The following is a 12,203-nucleotide window of genomic DNA, read 5'->3' on the forward strand; positions in this document are numbered from 1 at the left end:
GGAGATTATGCTAAGGTCTACTTTCTCTGCTATTTCTTGTAGTGATTTCACTTGTTGCCTGGCTTCTTGAACGGTGTTGGCTAGGAGAGCAAGATCATCAGCGAATGCCAAGCAGTTTAAGCTAATATCATCTTTTGCACTTCCAATCCTTATCATCTTTGGATTATTATCATTTATTATTATTTATTATCATTGGCCTACCTCCACTACCATAGAAAATCCCTCCATGTTCACATTCACATGCCATAATCTCTGGAAAACCGTACTTCTATTTATTATTATTAATATTTGCTATTATTTATTAGCATTTATTAGCATTTATTATCGTTTATTATTATTATTATTATTTATTCAAGATGGTCGAGTTTTGTGGCAAGAAAGCAATTCCGTTACATCCATGACAAAAAATCTTTCACAAATTCCAATTCAAACGCGATAATGTGTCACACCCACGAAAAAAAAAAAAAAAAGAAACCAATTGGGCTATATGCACTATCCTAAGTCCACCTCATCGTAAGAAGTTTGAATTTTTCGCTGTCACTTATTGTTTCACTCCTAAGCTTGAGAATCGCGTCAAATAATAATAAAGTGCACTTTTACTAACGTAAGTCACCTCCTGTGAATTCGTGGGAAAAGGACTTTACTTCAAACAGTACCGTCAGCACTTGTTCTCCAACGGAGTTAGTGCACATCCTAGCGATCGCAGTCCAGCCGCCACGAGGCCCCCAGTCCGGCTGAATTAGTTCACACGGTCGCCGCCGGACAGCGCGCCACCGGCGAGCGAGCGGTCGCCTCACGTGACGGCCGCCTGATGCGTCCGCGGCCGCTCACGCCACAGCCTACTGCCGCCGGCTCGCTTCGCAGGCCCGCGATGTAAACATGTTTTCGTGGACAGTGGAGTCCGCCCCCACCGACCAGTTGGCGCCAAAGCTGTTCGCTGGACAGTTCGGAACCTGCCGACTTCGTAACGGTAGGTCGGTTCATCCGGCACCTGGTTGACAAAGAATGCCCTGCCGCACATTTGGCGCCAAAGTTTGCTCGAGAGTGGAATCCGCCATGACGTCACAACAGGTGGTCCAGCACGTGTGCTCGCCACGACGTCCCTTGCTAAGTTAAAATGGCTCTGAGCACTATGCGATTTAACTTCTGAGGTCATCAGTCGCCTAGAACTTAGAACTACTTAAACCTAACTAACCTAAGGACATCACACACATCCACGCCCGAGGCAGGATTCGAACCTACGACCGTAGCAGCAGCACGGTTCCAGACTGTAGCGCCTAGAACCACACGGCCACTCCGGCCGGATCGCTAAGTTAATTGATCAACTGACTCTCATTATTCAATCCACATTCTGTACACACCTAATCCAAGATCGTCGCGAAAACACACGCCCGGACATATGAGCCATCGCGCGCGCCTAGCTTACTCCTCCTCAAGTGAATGTAACAAAGTTCGCATGACTACTTAATTAAATTGATCAATTAATTAACCTCTCTGATGCAGAAAAAAGTGCCATGTCCACCTAGACTTGGAATCAATTTTCGCCAGAGCGAAACACACCTGGACTTGGACTGAAATACTTAAAGCCCCAACCGACCACCACGTCCCCTTGTAAGTAGGTTGTTTAGGTTTTTATGTTGATAACGCCACGTAGCGCTGTGTATGAAAATCACTCGCTATGCTGTGTGCAGTCTGTGGCTCGGTGGCATTGTTGTAATATTCACCATTGTAGTGTTGGGCAGTTGGCTGTTAACAGCGCGTAGCGTTGCGCAGTTTGAGGTGAGCCGCCAGCAGTGGTGATGTGGGGAGAGAGATGGCGGAGTTTTGGGAGCGGATGATCTGGACGTGTGTCCATCAGAAACAGTACATTTGTAAGAATGGATGTCATGAACTGCTATAGATATTATGACTTTTGAACACTATTAAGGTAAATACATTGTTTGTTCTCTATCAAAATCTTTCATTTGCTAACTATGTCTATCACTAGTTAGTGCCTTCAGTAGTTTGAATCTTTTATTTAGCTGGCAGCATTGGCGCTCGCTGTATTGCAGTAGTTCGAGTAACGAAGATTTTTGTGAGGTAAGTGATTTGTGAAACGTATAGGTTAATGTTCGTCAGGGCCATTCTTTTGTAGGGATTTTTGAAATACAGATTGCGGTGCGCTAAAAAATATTGTGTGTCAGTTCAAGCACAGTCATGTATAATTTTTCTAAGGGGACCTTTCACCCTTACCGACCCATGTTCGTTGGCTAACATGTGCTAATGTGTACTGCCGTTTACTAACGTGCACTAACCTACATAAACGTATATCGCATTTTGTCTATGCAAATAATCCAAGTTTGAATTCAGATGGTCAGTTTGTGTTTCGCTACCAACACAAGAAAATTGTGGCAGACGAAGCCACTAACCTAAGTAACCTGTGATGATTCAAAATCGTCGGCTTTGCCTCTCTCACACACCACGAGCGCGAGACCGCCCACGTCACAGCCTGGACCTTTATACTCGCGTCGGACATACTCCTCCGTAAATATTCTAGCTAAACTATGGCCCGAATACTGTTGTTCAATCCACACGGTCTATGACATGACCAGAGCACACCCCCAGTACCTAAGCCGAGGACATCGCCCGCCCCACCTGTAGTTAACCGCTGAGAGACGAAGATATACTGCAATCACATCCCTCGCGCTCTCGTATCTACTTGCCTCGGCAATTCGATCTAACAACATTTTATTTAGGCATCGAGTATATCTATCACTCTCAAACAACAAACACTCCCCCTGACGGACCTGGTGTCATGTTGCACAGTCGGCAGACACGCAAACAGCTCCTAATTTCAGTGCACAATATCAAACTGCTCCTAAATAATGCAGTACACATAACTGTAAACATCATCAGTACTCGTAATCCGTCCAAATAACGCATAGCAAAATAACTCAACAGACGCCCGCATTGAACCTGTCCTACACCAAGTCACACGTCCGACAGCTCTCAATTCACTCAAAGGTCTCTGTTCAACCCCTCAAACATGACTTGATCACAGCCGCATTCGCACCTAACATCTGAGAAATTCATATCACCTACACGCCGAACATGACTATCCAAGCCAGGCCGCGCGTCCTCTGTCTGACACCTTCTTAACTCAGTGCGGTCCAACACACATGTTAAGGCCACATTCCATTGCTTGCCGGCTTATTTGCGGCACATCTCCACCTTCACGTCTGTTGTCAGAATAGCCGAGAGCGAGTTCACACACACACACACACACACACACACACACACACACACACACACACACACACACACGGTCATCCCCTCTACTCATCCCATACCATAACCAATACTAACTTAAATTGTTTAGCCGAGCAGTCTGAGGCGCTGCAGTCACGGACTGTGCGGCTGGTGCCGGCGGAGGTTCGAGTCCTCCCTCGGGCATGGGTGTGTGTGTTTGTCCTTAGGATAATTTAGGTTAAGTAGTATGTAAGCTTACGGACTGATGACCTTAGCAGTTAAGTCCCATAAGATTTCACACACATTTGACCATTTTTTTTAACAATTTAATAAGTACAGGGTAGCAGGGTATGGACTGAGTGAAAACCAAGGAAAGACAGAAGTTATGGAGAGTGACAGCTACGAAACTAGCGATAAACTTAATATACAGACTGGCAACCACGCAACAGACGGTATGAAGGCAAATACGTCTGACTGGCGTAGCAACGACGTAATAAGAAGCAGACTAGTGGAGGCAAAGACGGCTTACCGAGCGAAAAGAAGCCTGTAGGTGTCAAACAAAGGGTATAATTTGAGGAAGAAATTTCTGAAGAAGTATATTTGGACCACGACGATGTGTGGCGATGATTGATGGGCAGTGGGAATACCGAAAGTGAGGAGAATCGAAGCATTTGAGAAGTGGTGCTACAGAAGAATGTTGAAAATTGGGTGGACAGATAAGGTAAGAAAGGAGGAGGTTCTGCGCAGAATCGGCGAGGAAAGAACTGTGTGGAAACACTGTCAAGGAGAAGGTGCAAGATCATAGGACATCAGGGGATAACGTTGAGGGAGCTACAGAGAGTAAAAACTCTACGGCAAGACAGAGACTGGAATACACTGAAGAGCCAAAGAAACTGGCACACCTGTGTAATATCGTGCAGGCCCCGGGAGGACCGAAGTGTCATGGAGCCGACTGATGTCTGAAGTAGTGCTGGAGGTATCTGACACCATGAATCCTGCAGGGCTGTCCACAAATCCGTAAGAGGGGGTGGGGAGCTCTTCTGAACAGCACGCTGCAAGGCATCCCAGATATGCTCAATAATGTTGTCTGGGGAGTTTGGTGCCCAGTGGAAGTGTTTAAATTCAGAAGAGTGTTCTTGGAGCCACTCTGTAAGTGGCTGTCACATGGTCCTGCTGGAATTGCCCGAGTCCGCGGGATGCACAATGGACACGGATGGATGCAGGTAATCAGACAGGATGTTTACGTATGTGTCACCTGTCAGAGTCGTATCCAAACGTATCAGGGGTCCCATATCACTCCAACTGCACACGCCCCTCACCATTACAGAGCCTCCACTAACTTGAACAGTCCCCTGCTGACATGCCGGGTCCATAGATTCATGAGGTTGTCTGCAAACCCGTACACGTCCATCCGCTCCATACAATTTGGAACGAGACTCGTCCGACCGGGCAACATGTTTCCAGTCATCAACAGTCCAATGTCGGTGATGACGGGGTCAGGCGAAGAGTAAAGCCTTGTGTCGTGCAGTCACCGAGGGTACGAGAGTCGGCCTTCGGCTCCGAAAACCCGTATCGATGATTTCGTTGAATGTTTCGCACACTGACACTTGCTGATGGCCCAGCATTCAAATCTGCAGCAATTTGCGGAAGGGTCGCACTTCTTTCACGATGAATGATTCTCTTCAGTCGTCGTCGGTCCCCTTCTTGTAGGATCTTTTTTCCGGTCGTAGCGATGTCGGAGATTTGGTGTTTTAGCGGATTCCAGATATTCGCAGTACGCTTCTGAAATGGTCTACCCGTAAATACCAACGCCATCGCTATGCTGTCTCACATCGCTCCTGCGCCGACTATAACACAAAGTTCAAACTCACTTAAATCTTGATAACCTGCCTTTGTAGCAGAAGCAACCGATATAACAAGTGCGCTAGACACTCGTTGTCTTATGCAGGGTGTTACAAAAAGGTACGGCCAAACTTTCAGGAAACATTCCTCACACACAAAGAAAGAAAAGATGTTATGTGGACATGTGTCCGGAAACGCTTACTTTCCATGTTAGAGCTCATTTTATTACTTCTCTTCAAATCACATTAATCATGGAATGGAAACACACAGCAACAGAACGTACCAGCGTGACTCCAAACACTTTGTTACAGGAAATGTTCAAAATGTCCTCCGTTAGCGAGGATACATGCATCCACACTCCATCGCATGGAATCCCTGATACGCTGATGCAGCACTCGAGAATGGCGTATTGTATCACAGCCGTCCACAATATGAGCATGAAGAGTCTCTACATTTGGTAGCGGGGTTGCGTAGACAAGAGCTTTCAAATGCCCCCATAAATGAAAGTCAAGAGGGTTGAGGTCAGGAGAGCGTGGAGGCCACGGAATTGGTCCGCCTCTACCAATCCATCGGTCACCGAATCTGCTGTTGAGAAGCGTACGAACACTTCGACTGAAATGTGCAGGAGCTCCATCGTGCACGAACCACATGTTGTGTTCTAGCACAACAGGTAGAGTATCCCGTATGTAATCGTGATAACGTGCTCCATTGAGCGTAGATGGAAGAACATGGGGCCCAATCGAGACATCACCAACAATGCCTGCCCGAACGTTCACAGAAAATCTGTGTTGATGACGTGTTTGCACAATTGCGTGCGAATTCTCGTCAGCCCACACATGCTGATTGTGAAAATTTACAATTTGATCACGTTGTAATGAAGCCTCATTCATAAAGAGGACATTTGGACTGAAATGAGGATTGACACATTGTCGGATGAACCATTCGCAGAAGTGTAATCGTGGAGGCCAATCAGCTGCTGATAGTGCCTGCACACGCTGTACACGGTACGGAAACAACTTGTTCTCCCGAAGCACTCTCCATACAGTGACGTGGTCAACTTTACCCTGTACAGCAGCAACTTCTCTGACGCTGACATTAAAGTTCTCGTCAACTGCACGAAGAATTGCCTCGTCCATTGCAGGTGTCCTCGTCATTCTAAGTCTTCCCCAGTCGCGAGTCATAGGCTGCAATGTTCGGTGCTCCGTAAGACGCCGATCAATTGCTTCGAACGTCTTCATGTCGGGACACCTTCGTTCTGGAATTCTGCCTCGATACAAACGTGCCGCGCCACGGCTATTGCCCCGTGCTAATCCATACATTAAATGGGCATCTGCATTTGTAAACATTGCACTGACTGGAAAACCACGTTCCTGATGAACACTAACCTGTTGATGCTACGTACTGATGTGCTTGATGCTAGTACTGTAGAGCAATGAGTCGCATGTCAACACAAGCACCGAAGTCAACATTACCTTCCTTCAATTGGGCCAACTGGCGGTGAATCGAGGAAGTACAGTACATACTGACGAAACTAAAATGAGCTCTAACATGGAAATTAAGCGTTTCCGGACACATGTCCACATAACATCTTTTCTTTATTTGTGTGTGAGGAATGTTTCCTGAAAGTTTGGCCGTATCTTTTTGTAACAGCCTGTATAAGCATTGCCGATCGCTGCGCCGTGTTCTGCCTATTCACATATCTCTGTATTCCAATACTCGTGCCTATACCAATTTCTTTGATGCTTCCTTGTACATCCGGGAAATAATTCAGGTCTTACGTTGCAAAGTTGCACTCGGGGATGAAGATCTTGGCACCGCATGGGAATGAGTGCTGGGCCACATGAAGCTAGTCAGCAGACTGACGATTCAGAAATAAAAACAGAAGTACAATTAATAATTCTTATTGGGTGAGTCCCTACGTGCCAGAAGGTATTTATCTAATGAGCAACAGCCCCGCTCACCCACAAGGCAGGCACGTTTTATGGTCGACAAACACGCTCGGCGGTAACGAGACCGCCGGGCGGTGTCCTGTGACGACGGCGCGATCTGCCGGCCGGCGGCCGAACCAGCGGCCAATTAGAAGGCGGCGTCGTAAAACCCAACCCTGCACCCCGCTACAATCCACTGGTCGCCGTATTTGGGCGGCGCCTGTTCTCACACACCTGCCGTAAAGAAAAAGAACCTAAAGAAAGCGGGCGACTCAGGGGCGCTGAGACCAAATGAAGCAATCACCGGCGCAGTCGACGTCTGCCACCATCTGCTGCAGGGGTAGTCGCGGAGGCTGGGGGACGGCGCCACTGCCTCTCCACGTATTCACCCCACAGAGCCACACACTTTTCCCAACGACGGATGACACACAGGAGACCTTGGTTGTACAATCCTGCATCCTGGGTGTTGAGGAACGTGTCCCCCCCCCCCCCCCCCCCCCCCCGAGAAAATCGCCTGATCTTATTTCTGGAAAGGCCTGTCACGGAATAACAGACTGTCTGAAAATTAGCGACGAATATCAATGGCCTATAGAACCGGGTTTCAAATTGTAAGACAGATGAACTGTAGACTAAAACTGAAGAAACCGCGAAAAGGTGGGAATTTAAGGAGATGGGACCTTGATAAATTGAAAGAAACAGAGGTTGTAGAGAGTTTCAGGGAGAGCATTAGGGAGCGATTGACAGGAATAGGGGAAAAAATACAGTAGAAGAAGAATGGGTAGCTTTGAGGGATGAAGTAGTGAAGGAAGCAGAGGATCAACTAGGTAAAAAGACGAGGGCTAACAAATCCATGGGTAACAGAAGATATAATGAATTTAATTCATGACACGAGAAAATATAAAAATGCAGTAAATGAAGCAGGCAAAAAGGAATACAAACGTCTCAAAAATGATATCGACAGGAAGTGCAAAATGGCTAAGCAGGGATGGCTAGAGGAAAAATGTAAGGATGTAGAGGCTTATCTTACAAGGGTAAGATAGATACTGCCTACAGGAAAATTAAAGAGATCGTTGGAGAAAAGGGAACCACTTGTCTCAGTATCAAGAGCTCAGATGGAAACCCAGTTCTAAGCAAAGAAGGGGAAGGAGTATATAGAGGGTCTATACAAGGACGATGCACTTGAGGACAATATTATGGAAATGGAAGAGGATGTAGATGAAGATGAAATGGGAGATACGATACCGCGTGAAGAGTTTGACAGAGCACTGAAAGACGTGAGTCGAAACAAGGCCCCGGGAGTAGACAATATTCCATTAGAACTACTGACGGCCTTGGGAGAGCCAGTCCTGACAAAACTCTACCATCTGGTGAGCAAGATGTACGAGACAGGCGAAATACCCTCAGACTTCAAGAAGAGTATTGTTATATTGCTAGAGAAGGCCGAAATGCACGCTATAAGTTCACGCAGGATGGCCTGAGGTCTGAAACAGGATACGTAATGAATGCTATAAAGAAAAGTACGTAGCTTCTGGAATACTTAACTTTAATCCATCATTTGTATACATCGTTCTTGATGAGACATGCTTCATACGATAACTATCACTTGCTATGGCGCCTTGCTAGGTCGTAGCCATTGACTTAGCTGAAGGCTATTCTAACTATCTTCTCTGCAAATAAACGAGGCATCGTCAGTGTTGCATCGCTAGCTACGTCGTCCGTACAACTGGGGTGAGTGCTAGTAAGTCTCTCTAGACCTGCCGTGTGGTGGCGCTCGGTCTGCGATCACTGACAGTGGCGAACGCGGGTCCGACATGTACTAATGGACCGCGGCCGATTTAAAGCTACCACATAGCAAGTGTGGTGTCTGGCGGTGACACCACAAGTATAATAATTCCAATCCCAAAGAAAGCAGGTGCTGACAGGTGTGAAAATTACCGACTATCAGTTTAATAAGCCACGGTTGCAAAATACTAAGGCGAATTCGTTACAGACGAATGGAAAAACTAGTAGAAGCCTACCTCGCGTAAGATCAGTTTGGACTCCGTAAAAATCTTGGAACACGTGAGGCAATACTGACTCTACGACTTATCTTAGAAAATAGATCGAGGAAAGGCAAACCTACGTTACTAGAATTTGTAGAGAAAGCTTTTGACAATGTTGACTGGAATACTCTCTTTCAAATTCTGAAGGTAGCAGGGGTAAAATACAGGGAGCGAAAGGCTATTTACAATTTTTACAGAAACCAGATGGCAGTTATAACAGCCGAGGGACATGAAAGGGAAGCAGTGGTTGGGACGGGAGTGAGACAGGGTTGTAGCCTATCCCCTATGTTATTCAATCTGTATATTGAGCAAGCAGAAAAAGGAAACAAAAATTCGAAGTAGGTATGGAGAAGAAATAAAAACTTTGAGGTTCACCGATGACATTGTAATTCTGTCAGAGACAGCAAAGGACTTGGAAGAACATTTGAACGGAATGGACAGTGTCTTGAAAGGAGGGTATAAGATGAACATCAACAAAATCAAAACAAGGATAATGGAATGTAGTCGAATTAAGTCGGGTGATGCAGAAGGAATTAGATTAGGAAATGAGACACTTAAAGTAGTAAAGGAGTTTTGCTATTTGGGGAGCATAATAACTGATGATGGTCGAAGTAAAGAGGATATAAAATGTAGACTGGCAATTGCAAGGAAAACGTTTCTGAAGAAGAGAAATTTGTTAACACCGAGTATAGTTTTAAGTGCAAGGAAGTCACTTCTGGCCGGCCCCGGTGGTCTCGCAGTTCTAGGCGCGCAGTCCGGAACCGTGCGACTGCTACGGTCGCAGGTTCGAATCCTGCCTCGGGCATGGATGTGTGTGATGTCCTTAGGTTAGTTAGGTTTAAGTAGTTCTAAGTTCTAGGGGACTGATGACCGCAGCAGTTGAGTCCCATAGTGCTCAGAGCCTTTTGAATCATTTTGAAGTCGTTTCTGGAAGTATTTGCACGGAGTGTACCCATGTATGGAAGTGAAACATGGACAATAAATAGTTTGGACAAAAAGCTTCAGAAATATAGTGCTACAGAAGAATGCTGAAGATTAGATGGGTAGATCACGTAATTAATGTGGTGGTACTGAAGAGAATTGGGTAGAAGAGAAATTTGTGGCACACCTTGACTAGAAGAAGGGATCGGTTAGTAGAAAATGTTCTGAGGCATCAAGGGATCACCAATTTAGTGTTGGAGGGCAGCGTGGAAGGTAAAAATCGAAGAGGGAGACCAAGAGATGAATACACGAAACTGATTTAGAAGGATGTAGGTTGCAGTAGGTACTGGAAGCTGAAGAAGCTTGCACAGAATAGAGTAATATGGCGAGTTGCATCAAACCAGTCCCTGGACTGAAGACCAGATTAACAGAAATAGAACATACAAAATATATTGAAAATGTAATGATATTTTTGTTTGTTTTTGTTTTTTGCAAACGCTTACTGGAAAAGTTGCGCATGTCACAGCAATATTCAAGAAAGGTAGTTGGAGTCATCCACTAAATTACAGGCCCATATCATTAACATCAACATGCAGGAGGATTTTGGAACATATAGCGTGTTCGAACATAATGAATTACGTCGAGCAAAACAGTCTATTGACACACAGTCAACACGGATTTAGAAAACAGCGTTCTTGTGAAACACAACTAGCTCTTTATTCACATCAAGTGTTGAGTGCTATTGGTAAGGGATTTCAAATTAATTCCGTATTTCTTGGCTTCTGGTAGGCTTTTTAGACTGTACCGCACCAGCGACTTGTAGTGAAATTGCGTGCTTATGGAATATCGTCTCGGTTATGTGGCTGGATTCGTGACTTCCTCTCAAAGAATTCACAGTTCGCAATTATTGACGGAAAGTCATCGAGAATAACAGAAGTGATTTCTGGCGTTCACCAAGGTAGTGTTATAGGCCCTTTGCTGCTCCTCACCTATATAAACGATTTGGGAGACAATCTGAGCAGCCGTTTAGATTGTTTGCAGATGGCTCAAATGGTTCAAATGCCTCTGAGCACTATGGGACTCAACTGCTGAGGTCATTAGTCCCCTAGAACTTAGAACTACTTAAACCTAACTAACCTAAGGACATCACACACATCCATGCCCGAGGCAGGATTCGAACCTGCGACCGTAGCGGTCTCGCGGTTCCAGACTGCAGCGCCAGAACCGCGCGGCCACTTCGGCCGGCTGTTTGCAGATGACGCTGTCGTTTATCGACTAGTAAAGTCATCAGAAGATAAAAAAAAATTGGAATACTAATCAGAAAAGATATGTGTATGGTGCGAAAGCTGGCAGTTGATCCTAAATAGGGAAAAATGTGCGGTCACCCACATGAGTGCTAAAAGGAATGGATTAAACTTGGGTTACACGAGAAATATGTCAATTCTAAATGCCGTAAATTAAACTAAATACCTCGATATTACAATTACGAATAGTTTAAATCGTAACGAACACATAGAAAATGTTGTGGGGAAGTCTAACCAAAGACTGCGTTTTACTGATAGGACACTTGGAAAATGTAACAGATCTAAGGAGACTACGCTTGTCCGTCCTATTTTAGAATACTGCTGCTCATTGTGGGATCCTTACCAGATAGGATTGACGGAGTACATCGAAAAAGTTCAAAGAAAGGCAGCACGTTTTGAATTATTGCGAAATATGGGAGAGAGTGCCACTGAAACGATACAGGATTTGGGTTGGACATGATGAAAGCAAAGGCGTTTTTCGTTGCGGCCGAATCTTCTCACGAAATTTCAATCACCAACTTTCTCCTCCGAATGCGAAAATAGTTTTCTAACGCCGACGTATATAGGGAGAAACGATCACCATGATAAAATAAGGGAAATCAGAGCTCGTACGGAAAGATATAGGTGTTCCTTCTTTCCGCGCGCTGTACGATATTACAATAATAGAGAACTGTGAGGGTGGTTCAATAAACCAGCTGCCAGGCACTAAAATGTGATCTGCAGAGTATCCGTGTAGATGTAGATGTAGATGTAGATACGTGTGAATGATTATATCCTCCATATGACCACCCAAGACCGCGCAGCAACGGACAATGCGTTCATTCAAGTTCTCGATGACGCGTTCACAAAGATCTTGTGGGATGCCGTTAACAACACTTTGAGTTCCACCCCTCAGTTGGTGTTGTGTTTGCGATTTCTTCATTTACGCTTCTGATTTC

This window comes from Schistocerca americana, chromosome 6, assembly GCF_021461395.2.
Source record: "Schistocerca americana isolate TAMUIC-IGC-003095 chromosome 6, iqSchAmer2.1, whole genome shotgun sequence".
Lineage (NCBI taxonomy): Eukaryota > Metazoa > Arthropoda > Insecta > Orthoptera > Acrididae > Schistocerca > Schistocerca americana.